This window comes from Vanacampus margaritifer, chromosome 1 (genome assembly GCF_051991255.1).
Source record: "Vanacampus margaritifer isolate UIUO_Vmar chromosome 1, RoL_Vmar_1.0, whole genome shotgun sequence".
NCBI classification, from domain to species: domain Eukaryota; kingdom Metazoa; phylum Chordata; class Actinopteri; order Syngnathiformes; family Syngnathidae; genus Vanacampus; species Vanacampus margaritifer.
Genome location: NC_135432.1, coordinates 57,338,763 through 57,357,876, shown reverse-complemented (window position 1 = coordinate 57,357,876; position 19,114 = coordinate 57,338,763). Strand labels below are relative to the sequence as shown.

General features: G+C 41.4%; 1 long non-coding RNA gene across 1 annotated transcript; it reads right to left on the bottom strand.

The window, feature by feature from the left end:
- Positions 1-5,933: 5,933 nt before the first annotated feature.
- LOC144054853 (uncharacterized) lies at positions 5,934-14,222 on the bottom strand. The gene is made up of 4 exons (XR_013294728.1): positions 14,159-14,222; positions 7,658-7,833; positions 6,890-7,079; positions 5,934-6,065 (listed from the first exon to the last, which is right to left on the bottom strand). It is a non-coding gene; the product is annotated as an uncharacterized LOC144054853 (long non-coding RNA).
- Positions 14,223-19,114: the final 4,892 nt, after the last annotated feature.

Genomic DNA, 19,114 nt, shown 5'->3' with positions numbered 1-19,114 from the left:
TAGCCTGAAGACTCTGCGTTGGCAAACATGGCGGCTCCAGTTTAGTGGACTCAGAAGCATTTTGTCCCAGAGCTCCCTGAACTGCTGAGGTTTGCTCCAAGGCAGACGTCAGGTCTTGTGCCAGCTCAATCAATGATGAGGCTGAAATCATACAAGAGGCGAGCCATAATTGACTTAAGTATTCACAGTGCTTTTCACATTTTGTGATCTAACAGTATCATCTTTCATTCAAGAATGGAAGAAGTACAGAACTCTTTCTCGAGCAATTGGGGGAGAATTGCCTTAGAGAGATGACCAAGAACCTGGTGGTGATCGCCAAAAAACAAAAACGACAGGTTAGATTAAAAAAACAAACTTTTTTTTTTAATCATCAATGTGGTGGTGGGTTTGTGTAAAATGTCAGAGATGACGTTTCTGCACTCACAGTCACCAACAGGATGCAGCTCGTCTTGTTATGGATGTGAAACGCACTTCAGTGTCACTCCTCAGCCAATCAGAGGAATCCAGAGGCCAAAATTGTCTGCCCTGAAAGATAACAATAAACGTTTAACTTCAACTTTACTGTTACTTGCTGTGTTCCTGTCAGGGCTCTTAAAAAAAACAACATTTCACTTCAACCCTTCTGGATAACGTGTAACTTGTGCAGATGCCCCCTAGTATGTCATTTAATCAGATTCACATTTTAAGAGAAAAAAATACATCTAATACTTCTAAAAATCATCAAATGTATCAAACCCTGAAAATAAAGCTATGTCACACACCATAGAATTTATTTTACTGCTTCTGTACCCTTACATTGATTTTTTTTTTTTTGCACCGGGCTGCCTCATGAACATATTTACCAATTTGAGGTATGTCTGGATATAGAGAGGTCGTCTGAAGCTTTTTACGGAACAAAGTTGAGACTAACAAACCTTAAGCAGGCACATAATTAACACTGTAAAGTGTCAATCTCTTGAGTTGTTCATGCACCACCAGGAAGGCCAGTATTCCGGGTACATGTAAAACATGGTCTCAAACCATGTAAAATGTGTCATTAGCTGTAGATTATGAGATTAGAGTAATTCTCTTTCCCCTGCACCTTTTAAAACAAAAGCAGGACTCATGTATGACATCTCTCAGCAACGGCTCACTGCCTCTAAAGCCAGTGTATTGCTGAATGAAGCAAAAGAGAGAGAAAAAAAGTAATTTAGCACTTTTCCCATCTCTGAGTCGACGAGCAGGCAAATAATCTAAAAAGAAAAGTGTGTGAAAATGACTACAAAAGACATTTAATCTCTTTCATCTTCCTCTTAATAACTGCAAATTTCCCCTTGGGCCCCTGGGAGAGAGCCTCGATGTGCCGCTGCCACCTTATCTGTCGCCGCCATATTTCAGCGGGCTGAGCTGCTCCCTCAGTGCGCAGCCGCGGGCCTTCTCTCCTCGGCCCTGTGGGGAAGCCGGGCTCAAGGGCCCTCCATTGTTCTGGCCTGGGAGGCAGTCCGGAGAGAGCCCTGAAAGCCTGAGAGTGGAAGTATTAAAAAAATAAAAAATAAAAAATAAACTTGAGCCAATGCTTCATTAAGCGAGCGCCTTTCACAAGCAAACATATCAGAAGCAAAGTCCTTTCAGAGGCAGTAATTAGCAATTTGGAAAGCTTTCCCCCTCAGGATATACAGTTTCAATTTAGTCAGCAGCTTTAGATTCTCGGTCACTTAATATTCATTGTTTCTGCCATCTTCCCAATTCCTCAATGTCCATTGTCTCGTCTTTCACTGGTGATAAAGTGCTTTATCTTTCGTGTAATTCCTCTTTTCAATGAGGCCTCTGCAAGAGAAGTTACTTTTTATTAATGCACTTGGAAAGGGGGCTCGCACAGGGTATGAGCGGCGTTGCAAAGTGCTCCTCAGGTGCAGAGTTGACGGTACTGTGAGGTCTGGGCCAGCCGGGGGAAAAGTTTGGGAAGTTAGCAAAGTTGAGACAGTCCTCCGATAACAAAGTTTATTTCTGAAGTTCTTTTCGCAAATATGAAAAACGGCTATCGTCACCATTAACAACATGCAAGTCCGAATGTGACAAATTTAAAAGTGGAAGTATTGCTGCGGCTTATGTAGCCACCTCACATACGTTACCTCAGAGGGCGGTGGTGGTGGGGGGGAGAGGGTGTGGAGGGGAGAGGGCGAGGGTGTTTGTTAGGGGGTTCTGGATAAGACGGTCACTTATCTTAGATACCACGGCGCCTTTGTTTCAAAACGCTCCCATTCATTTGCAATCACCATTGTCTAATAGAAATAATTGATTTTTTGCCTCTTCACCAACAAATGGAAGAAAAACCCTTTGTGATTAACCGTTTTTGTCTCCAAATCAGAATTCCAAGATCCACATCAACACTTGAGCAAATTTGGCAACTCATTAAAACCTGGAAAGCATCTATAGCTTGCGACGTGAACAGAGGCGGCAGGGAATGAAATAATGAATGTGGTGAGAGTGAGCTATCTTTCCTGGGCAGAGCGCCACTTGGGATGCAAACTCTCAGCCAGCAGAAATGAGCTACCTATCTGTGAGAAGAGTGACTGCTCCATCCTATTTGATTTGGCTCTGCTATCATCTCTTAAGAAGATGTCAGCCTTGCTTCTTCTATTGCTCTGAGCCTTTATCAACCGCCGCACCGTTTCCCTTCCCAAAAAGAGGAGGAGGCATTTCAGTGCCTTTCAGGGGAGCAACACTAAAGAATAAGTGTTATGCGATAAAAAGGGGTCTGTTAAATAGATCTGTCTATTTGTATGGTAATAATGATCGCTTAAAGACTCAAAGCTGCGTGACTTGTAGAACAAGGAAACAAATTTGTATTCCGCTGTTGTGCTGACACCGCTCGGCAAACGACCTTGGGAAACTTTCATACAGGAAAAAAAATGAGTTGGATTCTTGATGTTTTTTTTTCTTTGTTTATATCGTTCTTTCCCTCTCTTTGTTAAGTAGAGGTGCTGCTCAACTTGTGTGCAAGCTGCATGTCTCAAACTTTCACTCTCGGGGCTCTGTGCATGCCAATGATGCGATCTGACACATATCTCAATACTCAATTGATTGTTTGTCTAATTTAACAAATACTAATACTAAACGTTAAGAACAATACATCTTAGATTTTTAGAGCAGATCGGTGTGGAATACCTAACTATTTATGATCCAAGTTTGGAAGTACAGTCTTCTCAAAACTCCCTCCACCTTCACTACATAGTTTCATTGGACCTGAACATATTTTACCACATGGATTTGTGGGATTAACAAGAATTCAGTTTGGCCATAATTCCAAAAGGTACGGAAGAGGATTACCGGTAGTCACCAAAAGAGCATCATATCTAAGTGAAGCATGGTGGTGGCAGCATCATGCTTTGGGGATTCTTTTTCTTTAGCTGGAACTGGGGCCTAAAAAAGAACAGCTGAACTTGATTTGGTGTTAAACAAGGAGGGATTCTAAATTGTGGTATTTGTGTGCTGACTCACAATTTGAGTTTAAAATTCTAAACACAGCCACATGTCCAGTTGTAAAAGGGTGTGCACACTTGTGCAACCACATCTCAGTTGATTATTTTTACTTCTTGTCTCTAAATGATTTTTTTTCAATTGAGCTTTACAGGTTATAATTTATAAATCACATAAATTATATATCTCAGGCTCATTTTTAATATCACAAAAACCTGTTATTTGAACAGGGGTGTGAGGACTTTTAGATCCACTGTATTTGCATATTATAGAAAAAAATATATGAAGGCCCTTGAAAGCGTTAATTAATGACTGTTAAGTGACGCTATGCAGGGATACTGTTACGTCAATACAACGGTTCGAGTGCTAACTGCTAACACAAAGATTTGGTATTGCATATTCATTATTGTCTGCTTTCACATCTATTGTACTAATTTTTTATTAAATTACTGCAATTATTAATTAGCATGAGGACAAAAGCATGTTGAGCTGGAGACGTACTTTGTGTTACAATCATCAATCATGTACAAATTATGGAAAGCAGAAGTGTAGTCCTATGAAAAGAAAAACTGGATTATTTTCTTTTACTACTGGTTAGCTTCAAGCTCAAATAGTGGAACAATCATGAACAACTTACTCAAGAAAAAAATGATGTGACGGTGTGGAGAAGGTGTCAATAGTCAAATTTTACCACGACAAAATACCCAGCCTATGTATGTTTATTTTAATTTGGGATAGAAATATAAACTAGAGGAGGAGGAGCCAAATTACTGTTGCTCCCCAGGCCTGACGTTGAAGGCACTCGAAGAAAATTGATTAGCCTGCTCATTTTGTCTGATTATTCAGGCCCTGTTAGCACAGAATGAGCACCATTTGCGACTGATTATCATCTTGTATAATCCACAATGGATGGTGCATAGCTCATTTTGAGAACTGACGATTTCATCCCAACTAATTTCTTGCATCTCTGTATGAAGTTCTGGACTTTTCTTGTGTATAATCAAGAAGTGCGTCATTAATCAAGAGTGGTCATTTGGTTGCCCTCTTTTGCTTCTCTTTGAAGCCCCAATATAAAAATGACTGCGTTCAAGTGCAATGCATCCATTATGCTTCTCGTGTAGATTGCTTGAATAAGCCTAAAGTGTTGTTTTAAAGTAACAAATATAATAAGTATATAATATATAATATAAGTCCAGGATGTTTCCATATATCGATTATTCTTTGACACTGTAAATGTGAATCGTCGCAATGACCCTTTTCATCTCGTACTGTTCATTCTCAATGGCGCTCCAACTTTAACTTTGTTTTCTACAAACACCGAAATTACAACTCTTTCAATTGTGTCAAATGGGTGTTAAGATGTTGCTCCAATTTTCCATACAGCAAAGATAGGAAAGGATGGGAGGTCTCAGGTGGTAACAGTAGCACACCTCAGCCATATTATCCAGACCTGCAGCCTCCCCTCGCTTGTGAGTGGCCTTTCCCAGCCTGGTCACCCGTTTCCATTTATCTGCAGGGATAACTATAAAAATCTGTCGTGAGGCGGGGTGGGTTTTTTTTCTCGCTCAGCTCAACCCAGCTGGCAGATTGAGAGCCCCCTGTAATGCACAAGTCTGTTTTTATTATTCTTGCTGGGAACACTATTTCATCAAGTGCATGATTCCACAGAGGAGTGGAGATAGCTCAGGCCCGGCTATATTTCTTCCAATCAAACGTTCCGAGGGGAAAAAAATGAGCGGGCGCCATCAAATCCCAGAATAATGCTGCCAGATTTTATGTAAAAAGAAGGACTGATGGACAAATACAGGAAGGCAAGACAAGTTTAATGACGTGTGTTGAGGAGGTGAGATTGGAAAACTGACAGAGAAAAGCAGCCTCTTTGCTGGAATATAAATTGTTGTGCGCTGTAAAAAGGCTTTTATCTGGAGTGAATATGGGACGTAATACACAGGTCAGGGTTAAGTCATTTTCTCCGGCAAGTTAAGCGAATAATGAAGGCAAAGCCGCATGGAGAGGAGCACTGCTACTGCCAGTTTGTCTTCATTTATTATGCCAAATCTCATGATTTTGGCGTTGGCGCGGCGAGTGCTCTGGCGCGCACCGGTGGGCGACATATCGCTTAATTTACACAAGGTAATGAAAGCAGGGAGCGGGAGGACAAAACAATTTACCTGCTGACACGGGAAGAAGTGATTTGCGAACATGGGGGGGAGAGCAAAAGAGCAGGCAGCCGGCCGAGCGGGTGGGGGGGGGGGGGGGGGGTAAGGGGAGAGAAAAGGGGGATGACAGAGGGGTGGATGTGGAGTATGATGAAACAGACAGAGGGGTCTCAAGCCTCAGCAGGTGATGATGGAGGCTTCAATGAGGCGACAGTAAACTCTCACTCGCGCCCGCCTCCCCCCCCCCCCTCACAAAAACACGCAATCAGTGGGCGAGACTGACCTCAAATCTGAAGAGCGTGTGCTGACAAGGCCCTCGTTTTGACTTTCTCCCTCCTTCAATTCTAATCACTTATCACAAAGCCACTTGTGTAGCAGAAGCAGGCGGTCCCACTCCGCGGCGGCAACAGGTATTCTCCCACAAAAGACCAAATCACTGACAGCAGTCTACGAACACAAGCAGAAGTTTGTTCGTGTGCAAATTGTAGTGGTGATGAATTGCAAAGTATAAATACTTTTTGACTATACTTGAGAAGATTATTCGGGCACCTATACCTTACTTGGGTATTTCTTTCGCTCCTATCATTTGAAAACATATATCAGTACTTTCTATTTACTTTCTCAAAACAGGCTTTTTTTTTTCTTTTTGTTTTATAAGTTTGACATGCTACAAATGTAAAGAGAGGAAAAGTCAAACGTCAACCAATGTTGAGGTCTTCATTGATTGAGAATTTGGGTTCTTAGAAGGCAAACAGAAAACAAAAAAAACGAGACATGTAAGGTTGTTTTGCTGATGTACCAGGTTACTAAAACAGGTATTGTGTAAAATTGATCGAAAATCGTTTTTTAATGTTTTCTTTGTACACTCTAAAAACAGTCAAAAAATAACCCGACTATGGGTCAAAAATGAACCTAACCTCTACTTGGGTCAATTTGACCCAACTTTGAGCCAAGAAATGGGTCTTTTAGTGTGAAACAACTCATAAATATTGGTCAGATCCTTTACTAGGGTCAAAAAAATTAGGTCACTTTGTATAAAATAACCCAGAAAGTTGGGTCAGATTGATCCATAAAATGGATTGGCACTTTTTTTTTTATTATCCATAATTGGGTTACTTTTGACCCAACTGTTTTTAGAGTGTACTTTTCTAAGTATATTATATTACATACTTTTTCACTATGTGTAGTAGCTGAAACAGTACTTTAAATTTTACTAGCATGCTTATGGGGATTCTCATTCATCCTGGTGAACAACAAAACATAATTCCTACCTTTTTAGAACTGAATGATTTGTTTCCCAACAGAGGCCTCTCTGCAAGACTTCTTAACGATGGTTGTTTGCATCCCAAAAGAATGACACCAATTCCAGTGGTGGGTGGGGTGTGCCGCCAACTTAATAGTTGGGTTTCCACGGCAAGTCAGGCTGGCCAGTCCTAACCAAGTCTTGTTGCATGATGAAGCCTTTTCGGATGAGAGGTGACAAACAGAGCAGTCTAGTTACGATCCATTCAACGCTCTAAAAAATAATAATAATTTTACCAATCATTTTCAGAAAAGTATCTGCACTTCTACTTGAGTACACAGAGGAATTAGTTGTGCCACACCTGTTAATTTGATATAGCATGTTAATTCAACTTTCATTTGTATCCAAACATGCTGCAATCAAAGCCGACAAACCCAAACAATCACTTGGATATTGATGGCTGTTCTATAAATGTACAATTGCCCATTCAACCCAACGCTGAGTCTGTCCAAGCTGACAATATGTACTGCACTGTAATTTTCCAATCACTGGCCCTTGAGGCGAGCTGCTCCTCAGGGCAGTGAGATCAGACGAGCCGAGGCATTTTCTCTTGTAAGAGGGCCCAACTCCATTTGTCTGCTCACAGGAACAAAAACCATCAGGGAGTCGCGACAGCGAGAGCAGCCTCTCTGGAGAAAGGCCAAAGGCAGCAGGGGGTGGCGGGGCGAGGAAGGGTGGGTACAGTGGTGTGACACAGTTAACCGGTAGCACCCCCCCCCCCCCCCAACTCCCTTACCATGTCTCGCTGCCCGCTGAGGGTGCTTGGCTGCGGTGATGATGAACAGAGACGCGCCTCAGCTCCAGGTCTTTGCTGTCACGAGGTTCTCCGCAGGACGAGACAGGGACAGGAAGTGTCACACTCTGCGGGCCTGCTGAGGCAGCCTGGATGCTGCTGAGTCCTGCTGCTGGAGGCTTGACACAAATCCAAACATGCCAACACCAGCAGACCATTTAGTACCAGACTGCCAACCTGTACTCGGTCGTATACAAGTAATGTTCTCAAATTCTGCAATCATTTTGAACAATCAGATACATCCTTATACGTCTGACAACATTTAAAAAAAATATATTGTGATGTCATTCACTGTCTGGCAATTCAAATTTTGAATCTCGGCAAAACTACTTTTACTGTCTACTAGTTGTTTTGTCGTGTCGTATGCGGAATCCCGCAAGCCGCTTCGACCACATCACTAGGTGTGCAGCGGTATGTGTTGTTGATGAGAAACAAGCAAAGGGCTCCCACTAATTAGAACAATGACATTCAGCCAGATGGAGAGTTATCTTTTTTATTTCATCATTCGTTTTCATTTATTGCTGGTCTGTCAAATATTACTTTAAGTGAAACCGGTCCATGGCGCAAAAATTGCTGGGGATGGCTGATTTAGGTTCTTTTTTTCTCAATACCTGCTTCTATGTGTTGTCCTTATCTTTAAAGGGAAATTAAAGTAAAAAATGTTCTATTTGGCACTACTGGTCTAAAAACTGTATTCTGATTAACTCGTTTGCTCCCAAAAACATATAAAAATGTTCTATTTTAAATATTGCCATGGTCCCAAAAACGTATTTATACATTTTTCATGTTAGTTTTGTTATTTTTTTTTTTTTTTATGCTAGAGCTTGCCGAATGCTTTGATGCAGCCTCTGACCTGAAGAGGTCGTTTAAACCAATGGTAGTTATTACAAAAAAACGGCCAGCAGGTGGCAGCAGAGTATAAAAGATCAACCAGGGCCATGTTGCAAAAAGCTCTTTTATATATAATGATGAAACTCAGCTATATTCTGATGCTAATTGCTGCAAAAACCGAAACAGATACAAATCTAGTTTTTTTTCCTGATGAAAGAAGAGACTCTAATCTTTCTTTTGGTAGGTTCCATGTTTTTATAGCAATAGAACACAATATTATGTGGGCCTTGCAAAATCAGTCAAAATCCAGTAAAACAGCCGGGAGCGGAGGGGGTTGCTTCAGTGAAAATGGCTGGGAGTGAATGAGTTGGATTTGGATGAGGACCCACTTCCCTGACATCTTCTTGCTTTGCTTCAACTTCTTCAATGGACTTTCGCACTATTCTAGTTGTGTTATGTTTAGTATCACAAACTATATAATGTTGCCCATTCGGCATCCATTGCAGTCTGATCATCCTGGAAAGGGGATTACATTTTTTTTCCTTGTCCTCTTGTGGTTCGATTAGGGGATGTCGTTGATATTTGTCAACTGTGGGCATGTGAAGCCCTTTGAGATTCTTGTGTGATTAAAGGCTATATAAATAAACTTGACTTAAATATTACCTTTGTGCAATATGAATTAAGCAACAAAATCCACCCATTTTTATTCATCTCAGAGGGCGGCCATTTTGCCACTTGTTGTCAACTGAATATGACATCACAGTTGCTCAGGTCTAAGGCAATGACCAATCACGGCTCAGCATGCGAATATCACATGACTAAACTCACAAAATCGGTGAGCCGTGAGCATGATTGGTTGTTACCTCAGCCCTGGGCAACTGTGATGTCATCTTCAGTCGAATGCAACTGACAAAATGGCCGCCCGCTGAGATGGATAAAAACAGGTGGATTTTGCTCTTCAATTCAGATTCCACAAACACAATACTCATCAGAATGCTAAGTGGGAGCGTATAACATATTAGTGAAAGGAACATTTTTTTTTTTTACTTGACTTCCCTTTTCATCCTTCTACCAAAAACCGCCATGTTTGAAAGCACGCCATTTTCAACACTTAAGAATGGTCAATAATTTGTCCAAATAACACCCAAAAATGTGGACTATTAAATTGATCAAATTATGACCCAGGAGGTTCCAGGTGACAACTGGGCTCCACCTGATCCTTGCGACGGGGCCTCCCCACCATATATCCCGGCCACGCCGCTCTCTCTCCACAGGCTGATTTCCCCTCGCAATGAGAGGTGACAGTGAACAGTGGAACTCGTCAGTGTGAATAACACACAGTCACGCTTGGTGAGACCCTCTGGTGGAGCGAGACGCACACACGGCGGCTGGAGGGCCCGGCGGCGGGCACGCTGTCAGCCTCACTGCACGCCCTTCCATTATAGCTTAACAGGGGACAGATTGAGCAATCTGATGGGTTACGTTTGACATGTTTGCTGGTTTGACCTGCTTGAGGCACTGTGCAATTACTTTCCATAGTTTCACGGCATAGCGAGAGGGAACTGCAGCTCTCAAAGAATCTAATCATTATAAAGCACTGTGTCGGAAATATCTTTACAAACGGGCCTGTGCGCGGACCTCGGTAATATTCTCCAAGTCTCGCAGTGTCCTTCAATGGCTCCTAATAAGAGCAGTTCATAACACGTGCAGTGGTCAGGCTTAATTTACCCACTTTCTCTGTCCACTGCCCCATCAGCATATAGTATCATATAACTGCTAATGGCCTAATGGAGGAAGAAGGGGGGGGGGGGGGAGACAGCAATAGATAGGGAAATGGAGCTAAGGTTCATCCAAACATTTAATAACTTATCCAATCTGGAGCGTTCGCCTCTTACTGAGCTAATTATACCATTTAACTGGCCTGGGCGAGGAGGCCAGTGTGGACACTCCGTCTTACAGTGTCATCGCATAATTATGACTTATGCCAGTGCCGCCTCACAAGCTGGATGAAGTCAGCTCGCCATAAATTTTAATGATCACCTAGACAATACTAACGCTCTTAGGGGGGTTCCACGGCGAAAAATGTGAGCGCCGCAAAAACTCAAATGTGGACCGAGTGGAAGCAAGCGATTGTCCAGTTTGGGAAAGGTGAATTTAAAACAGGTGCTTGTGTTACGTTCGCGTTCAACTTGACAAAGTGTGAGTGTTTTGATATAAGACTATTTAACTCTTTGACTGCCAGACGTTTTCAGAAAAGGGATGCCGTGGGTGCCAGCCGATTTAAGCATTTTGACTGATCTTTCAAGGTCCACAGAAAATTATGTGTTTGGACTATGGAAACACACATACTACCAAATGAAAGATTGGACTCTCATCTTTTATCAGGAAAAAAAGTTTGCTTCTACCTTATTCCGTTCTTCAGTAATCAACAATAGAAAATGGTTAGTTTCACCTCTGTTTTGAAACAAACGTCTTTTAACGTCTTTGGCACTCCATAGGATTTTACTAAACGTTATTTAACGTTTTTGGCAGTCAAAGAGTTAAAAGGAATGGCAGGTGGTTTTGATAGTTTTGCATTTTTTAGAGCAGTAATTCTCAGTGTGGTACTGCTAGTGGTACGCGGGCTCCCTCTAGAGGTATGCCAAAGATTCTCTGCCTAACATTACAGTTTAGTTGTATTTAACTTTTTAGCAAAATACATTTGTATTTCAGTTTTAAGAACTGCTAGTTTTAAGCCTTTTTAGATCAAAAATTTATTTAATGTCAATGTGCAATTATTTTAATTGAGTATATTTTTAAGTCCCCCCCCCCCATTTTTTGGGTACAATTTTTATTTAACTTTAATGTGCAAATGTCCAATACATTTTAATTGAGTTTACATACATATATATATATATATATATATATATATATATATATATATATATATATATATATATATATATATATATATATATATATATATATATATATATATATATAAAATTTTTATATATATGTTTGAGCCACACAATGTTAATGTTCAAACTGTGTGTAATGCTATGATGGCTTACAATAATCTTGATATTAATATTTTTAGTAGGGATGTTTAATTCCACTTTTTTCCAGACTGATACCAGTACGAGAACTCAACTCTTAAGTAATCACTTATACTTGTACCAATACCAATTATCAATACCACTATCAGCTTTTGATATATTAATAACGTTCATTTTAAAGAGCTATATATATCCCAATATAGCTTTTCCCTTTAAATTGCATAAAATTATTGGCAATTTTTGATTCTTCTAATTTAATTTACTAATTAAAGAAAGAAAGAAAGATTGTCGCGTTGAAATTTTTTTTTTTAGATGGTAGGCCTACGTCATTCTTTTTGTATTTCGGTCCTGTTCTAAAAACTAGAAAAAAAATTGAAAGGGTCATCATTTTGAAAAAATAGATGAGGCAGAATAAAAAGGATGAAGTGAGTGTCTGTGAAATGGCAAATTAGCTATTTGTGATTGATCATTGTGTGATCACTCACTGGGCGCTTTGAGTCTCCTGGGCTTGAAGAGGTTTCTGGTGACATCATTCCACATTTGTGCTGTATAATTACGACAGACTCTGAGTTTTGATTATTTAAATGCATTTAACTCCAGTTGGGCTCAATAATCAGATTGGATTTGATGACAACAATGTAGAAATGTGAATCGAAAGCTAAATTAAGGATAAAGATTCATAAAGTCGACAAAAGTTCTGAAAAGAATTTCATACAATTAAGGTGCACTGCAATTATTAGTAAACGGGTGTTTGGGGGGGTTATTTGAAAAACGATCCCTTGACTCATAAAACCAAGGTTTGGATGTGAATGCCGTGCTTAACTTTTCTTTGCATTTCCAACTAAAAAAAATCCTACACCAGTCTTGTGAAGGAGATGATCTCTTCTGCTCATGATATTGTCGTCAAGGATATGTTATTCCAGAAGGACCCGGTGAGCGAATGGCAAAGATCACCTGTCCGGAAAGCCCCGTGAGACAGCTGAATGATAATGCATGACACCGAAATGTTTTTGTTTACCCACAGATATGACTTTGAAGGGAGGGCTGATGTCTTTTTCCCCCATCTCTCTTGAAACCTGATTCACTACAACTAAGTGGATTGAGGGGCGCCTCACAGGTCAGGAGGTCTCCATGACAGTCTGACTCCGCTGGCATCCACTTCATATTCCGCCCATTCATGTCCTGGAGGAGCTCTAACATGAGAACTGAATCTCACAGCACAATTCCTTTCTTTCGGCAGCATTAGATTAGATTGGAAGTTGCCTGCACACTTTCCTGGGCTTGTCAAATGAGCTGTCAGTCATGCATCAGAGGAACAACCCCCCCCCCCCAACCCCCTTTTTTTGCTCATCTGCTCTAATACATCACACTGCTTTTTATATGGATCAGCGTGAGTGGGAGTCGCTACACAAATGCCAGCAGCTCCCTCCTGCCCCCACCGGGACGCGTGGTGATTGATAACATTTCACCGGCTAGTCACACCCGTGCCCATTTGTACATTTGGTTTCACTGCTGACATCCACAGCGGCCATCATTGCTTTGCACAGAACAATGACATCAGCCAGTGTATCACAACAATTGGCTCGGACGCTTGCCAACAGTGTGCGGCTTCTTCTCATTCATAAAGTGCATCGTGACAGCAATTGACACCCTGCTCGTCCGAGGGGGCGATATTAGTAGTTTCAACAATAAAAGCAATTGGGGAAAAGAGCTCAGGTGCCACTTGGTATTAAAGATGTCAGCTATTAAATCACATAGCCTGCTGCTGATAAATGTTTATTGCTCATTAGCATGTCAGTGCACCTTTAATGCCCTCGAAACAACCGCCGACTGCTGGAGCGGGATCCCGAGGCCGTCCTATCGGCATATTGGTCCAGTTAACGGTCATTTGGCTCATAGACAGCTATCCATCGCTATGTCAGATTCACTAATCCAATTGAGGCAACCTGCTTGGCATGAGAGAGGCTCATCTGTCTTTACCACTTATTAATTGGTCTCATGGGGGGGAGGGGGTCTTAAGGTGGGGTTAGGCCTACATATTTTTTACAGGGAGTGAAAAATACTTTGCTACTTGTCATCCACTTTACTAAACTCATCGATATCTATGCAACTTTGTCAACTTGATGGCCATGACCCGCTATTGTTTTTTCCATTTGCTTTCACGTTTCTAATTGTGTTACATTGTCTTCCATCTTAATAATATTAATAACAATATACTTCGGTTCAGTTTGTGTCCTGTCATCTCTTTGCCATGGAACTAAAAATGATGCAGTCATTCCTGTTTAATTAAGTCAAAAATACTTGGGGATTCTGGATAGGTGGAGGGGATATACTGTAGGTGTAACCAACACAAAGGTTCATCTGATGACAGGACAGGTCAGATTTGCCAGATTGCGTCTGGCATTAATCTCCCAAATCAAAAGCCTGTATAATTACGAAATCTCATTTCAATAATTTCATTCTGTTAAATTTGAATCCACAAAGACGACATCATCAGGCGCCTCTCTGCAGTATTAACCTTCTTTTAACATTGATTTCAAAATAATATTTTTAGAAAAATAAATAACTTACTCACCTGAAAAAACAGCAATCCCAAAAATCTCTCTCAGGTAGGCTGGCCCGGGGGCAGATCGGTAACCACAGTCTAAGGAATGAGAGCATAAAATTCCCACACATTAGGAGATGGATAATTGGATTTCCTGTGTCCTGTACGGTGGGCGGTGTGCTTCTGCAGCTGTGACATTATCAAGGTAACGTAACCTGAAGGCTGCGGTGCAGCAGCACAGGCCCCGCAAGGCCTGTGCTCCGGTTCCACATGGCTGCCTGCTTGGCTATTCATCCTGTGGACCCTGCAAATGAAATTATGGGAGGAAGAGCAAAGGACATTCTTTGGGAATTAATCCCATTTATGCCTAAACCCACTCCCGGTTTTTATAGTGAGCCCGTCTTAAGATGTACACCGCATTCACAATTAGACAAGGCCTTAAGGGAATTGGAGGGAAGTAGCCTATGTGTGCATTGGCTTGTTTGGCGACTCATTTGTGGACACAGACAGGAAACTGAATCAATGTTATTTTCAAATATCAAATGTCATTGAGAAACTTCTGCACCCAATCTCAAGATCAATGACATTTGACTAAGGCAACTTAAGGCTTTTGTTTATTATAATATTAAGATATATTGGCATATAAATCTAAAATACTAATTCTCACAAAACCATAGGTTACTTAAAAATGTCAAATTTGTTATTTAATGACAGATCAGAACATACATTGTGCGTTAATTTTATGATAATATAATAAATATAATATTGAAAGAATACATTAAAAGACAAATCATGATAGCAGACAACGTAAACACAACACACCAGGATTCAGTGTCTGTTTGTGAATGTACTTATTCTGGGTAAAATATTAATTCAATTTGAATTGTTTAGACACAATGACATTGTGTTTTATTTAACAGACATTTCTTTAAACTGTGTAAACGAGTATAGGGTTAAATGATGCTCCAGAGTTGTCAAACAGTTAACAGTTAATTTGAGATGACGCACATAAAATAAACAAGTACAAATACAATGTAGCCTTTAATAATGTCATAGGTTCATACATAAAAACGCCTTAATTTGTAGGCCTATGCTACATTCTAACAAACGACACCGTTTAAAATTACAACCAGTAGTATCAACTAAGTTCGTTTTTTCAATCAATAAATATTATGTTGTTTTAAATGTTACAATGTGGTCCAAATGCCACTTATTTGAGCAATATTATTCAGCATATAGCTTACCTTAATCACAGGACTGTAATTAGTCGTCTTGTTACTGCTTGCGACACATTGTAGATAAACACTGCCCCCTAGCGGCATCCAGTACACAGAACCACTCCCAGTAAAAAGTCCATCTCAGCACAGTTTTTTGATACAGATCTGAGAGTCGGTCCTTTTATCCACGTGTTTTTTTGTTTTGTTTTTAATTGTTCTAATCGTCTTTGAAAATGCCTAATACTGTTTATATGCGCTCTTTTTTAATGGAACCTATACATGATTAAAGTGTACCCAAATATATAACTTTACTTGAGTGACCACCCCATTAAAAAGCATTAAAACTACATATAAACTTTAAATAGTGTTTTCCCACTGAGTCACATGAACCAAAACAATAAAATCCAGTACATTCTTTGCTGCCAAGACATTCTTTGAACGATTTTGACAGAACACTAACATACGCACCGAATATAGATTTGCATGTTGTTGTCCTGACTTAAATGAAATAATTGTATTTGATTTTCTAAATTATTCAACGTACATATGCACACAAATCAAATTCCTCAGAGCTGTGGACACACACAAACACACCCGGTACCATCTTTGTGGGGCCATCTCATTAACATAATACATTTCCTAGCCCCTTCCCCTAACCCCAACCATAAAAAATGATTACCTACACCCATTCCTTACCCTAACCTTAAGCATAACCCAACTCAAACCTAAACTCTAAAACCAAGTCTTGACCCTCAAAAAGAGGTCTAAACGTGTGGGGCCCAGCAAAATGGCCCCACAAGGACGGGTGGGCCCCACAACTCTGTGAAAACCCTGAATATTGGCACCCACACAAACAAACAAGAGGAACAGAATGGCAGGCCTCCTCAGGCAGCCGCACAGCTCATGCAGGTCCCCGCCATTATCCTGTCCTCTACCCTAAACACGCAGTTTTAATTTCAAAGCTCTGATTAGCTGATGATTGCATGACAGCCGCCGACGAGGTTCCCTTTTCGCCGGCTCCCAGACTGCAACTCAATCATGCCCAATTAGCGGGTCCCCAAACACTCTCTCTTATTAGAGGACTCATAATCGACTCATTGTGTCCTGATTTGGCAAATAAATCACTCTGGAGGCGGCTGACTACCCACCCCCCCCCCCCCTCGCCTTCCTCTCTCACCCCTCCTCACTCTTCTATGTCTTTCCCTGCCCTCTCGTCTTTTTCCTTGTCCAGAGGTTCAGTGACAACGTTTTCAGGCGTGCTATTCATTGGAGCTGACAGTCTGAGCAACGTCGGACTCCCTTTTTTTTTCTTCTTTTTTTTTATTCCTCCTCCTTTTTTATTCCCCCTGAAGAATGAAGAATAATTTAGCGGCTAAGGCAAGGCAGGCAAGCAGGCAGGCAGCATGTGGGTGTCCTTGTCCTACAAGGTTAAGAATGTATTCCATCTGAGCAAGAAAGGAGAGAATTAAAATAAATGATGGCCAGATATTTATTGTGAGTTTGTAGATGAGGCCGAGTCATTGTTGGGGACCAGCGTGGCCCGAGTGAGCTGAGTGACTCTCCTATTACCTAATTCAATGTCACTCATGAACTGCATTTTTATATGACATTTATTTATACCTCATTTTAATGCATGCATTAGGTTCTTCAAATGGGATAAGAAAGAATATTAAGTTATCCAAATAACGTGTGTTGAAAAAATAACTGGAATTTGTATGGCTTTAGGTAGTAGTGGTTCACAAAACTGATTATATTATGCAACTAGCATAATCCCTACTCAAGGCACTCTTTGCAATTGCCCTGCGAAGAGATGATCAGATAAGTGTATCTTTGAGACTTGTGTCCCGATCCCGGAGGATTTTTCCAGTCCCATTGTTTTACAGGTCCCATCCAATGTGCTGTTTTTTTTGTTTTGTTTTCCGGTTGTTGTTGTTTTTGTCCAGTCAGCAAGCCAATTGTGAGGGTGTATATGTCTGTGTATATATATATGTATTTAATAGTTAAATTCCTTCCTATTTTCCCACTCGGACTGTGTCAGTTCCACCCTTAAAGCGTACAAATGTAAATACAAGACATATGTTCACGTGACACAATGTGATTTGGAATGCCTGCGTTCACTAGAACGACAATTTTGCGGAATCAGCCACCTTTATTGTTTACGTTTGCCTCAAACACTTTGAGAGCGCAATGGGACACTCCGAGTGGGATAAATCTGACTTCAAACATAGCATAAGACCGCCATTTTGACTTGTGACGTCATTTCGGATTTGTCAATAGCGATTAAATTTGTTAAGTAGCTACTGGTGAGAATGTATTGTATATTTGAGGAAGCTAGGCTAACTGCTAGCTAGCTGGTGCAAACTCTTCACTTCCTTATTATCTATCTGTTTATGTCACAATCACAGAGTCCATGACTCGGACAAATTCAGTGTTGACGACATATGTGTAAGATTTTGACTTGTGACGTCATTTCGGATTTGTCAATAGTGATTAAATTTGTTAAGTAGCTACTGGTGAGAATGTATTGTATATTTGAGGAAGCTAGGCTAACTGCTAGCTTATCTGTTAGCTAGCTGGTGCAAACTCTATTTTCACTTCCTCATCGTCTATCTGTTCATGTTACAACCACAGAGTCCATGACAGAAGAAAATGGATGGAATTTGATTGGAAAAGGGTGTAAAATCGAATATTGCTTTTCTCTGGGGGGTCTAATGTGAACAACTAGCTCAGTGATTTTGCGTACTGTATGTACTACAGCACAGTGAGTATTATTCAAATCAGAGCTTTTGTAACTTTACAGTGTGTGTGCGTAGAGAGGTCATTAGTGTGTGCTTACGCCGAAGAGTCTGGCCAGCTGGTCTTTGACGTCTGATGTGCCACTTGGTGGCAAACCACTGCGAGACCCCCATGGCAGAGTCGCCGAGGCCCAGCAACTTTTCTCCCCAGGCAGGCTGCGGAGTCTAAGGCGAGTCCTCAGCAGATGGAGCTTCCATCGTTTCTCCTTTCATACAAAATATTTAAAAATATATATATATACAGAGAGAGAGAGAGATGGACCAGGCCTTGCCTCAGCCCATCACAGATGCCAGGAGAAGGCAGGGACTTTGGCGAGCCCCCCTGTAGGGCGGATCCAGTTGGAACAGGTGCAGTCTCGTCTCCCTTGGTCCCTTTGTCAGCACCTCAGTGGTGGAGCCCGTGCTCTCTTCCTGTCCCGGCTTCTTCTCATTCACACACTTGAGAGGTGTTGTGGGACTACTTCCAGCCCCTCCTGAAAGCCAGCCGCAGATCTGCCCATGCATCCTCGTTTCTACACGCCAAATCTCACTACCTCCCACCTGCGTGGCGTTGTGTTATTCTTTTAACAGGAAAAATATTCAAGCAGAAGTGAGAGTTGCTGACCTTCACAGGTCAAACAGTAGAGTTGCATTGCCCTCCTCTGCCTCTCCGAGATACAAGGTCCATACTGTAGACCACGTAGGTAGCAGCCAGCACCCTGCGTGATGGAAAGGGTTTACGACAGGCGACGCAGGCAGCGAGGCCCGACAAGCCACCTTGACCTCCCCGCGCACGGAGGACCTTGGTGAGCCCTGTCCCGGAGAACCCACCCCCGCGCACCCCCTAACCATTTTCTACCACCTCTGAGTTATTATCATAATTTCCCAGAGAGTCATTGCAGGGCTTCCACAAGCAAGAGAGGCATCTGTGTTTTACAGAATGTTTGGTGTTTTATTGCCTTTATGTCACTCCTAGGCCAGCGCAAAGGGGCCCT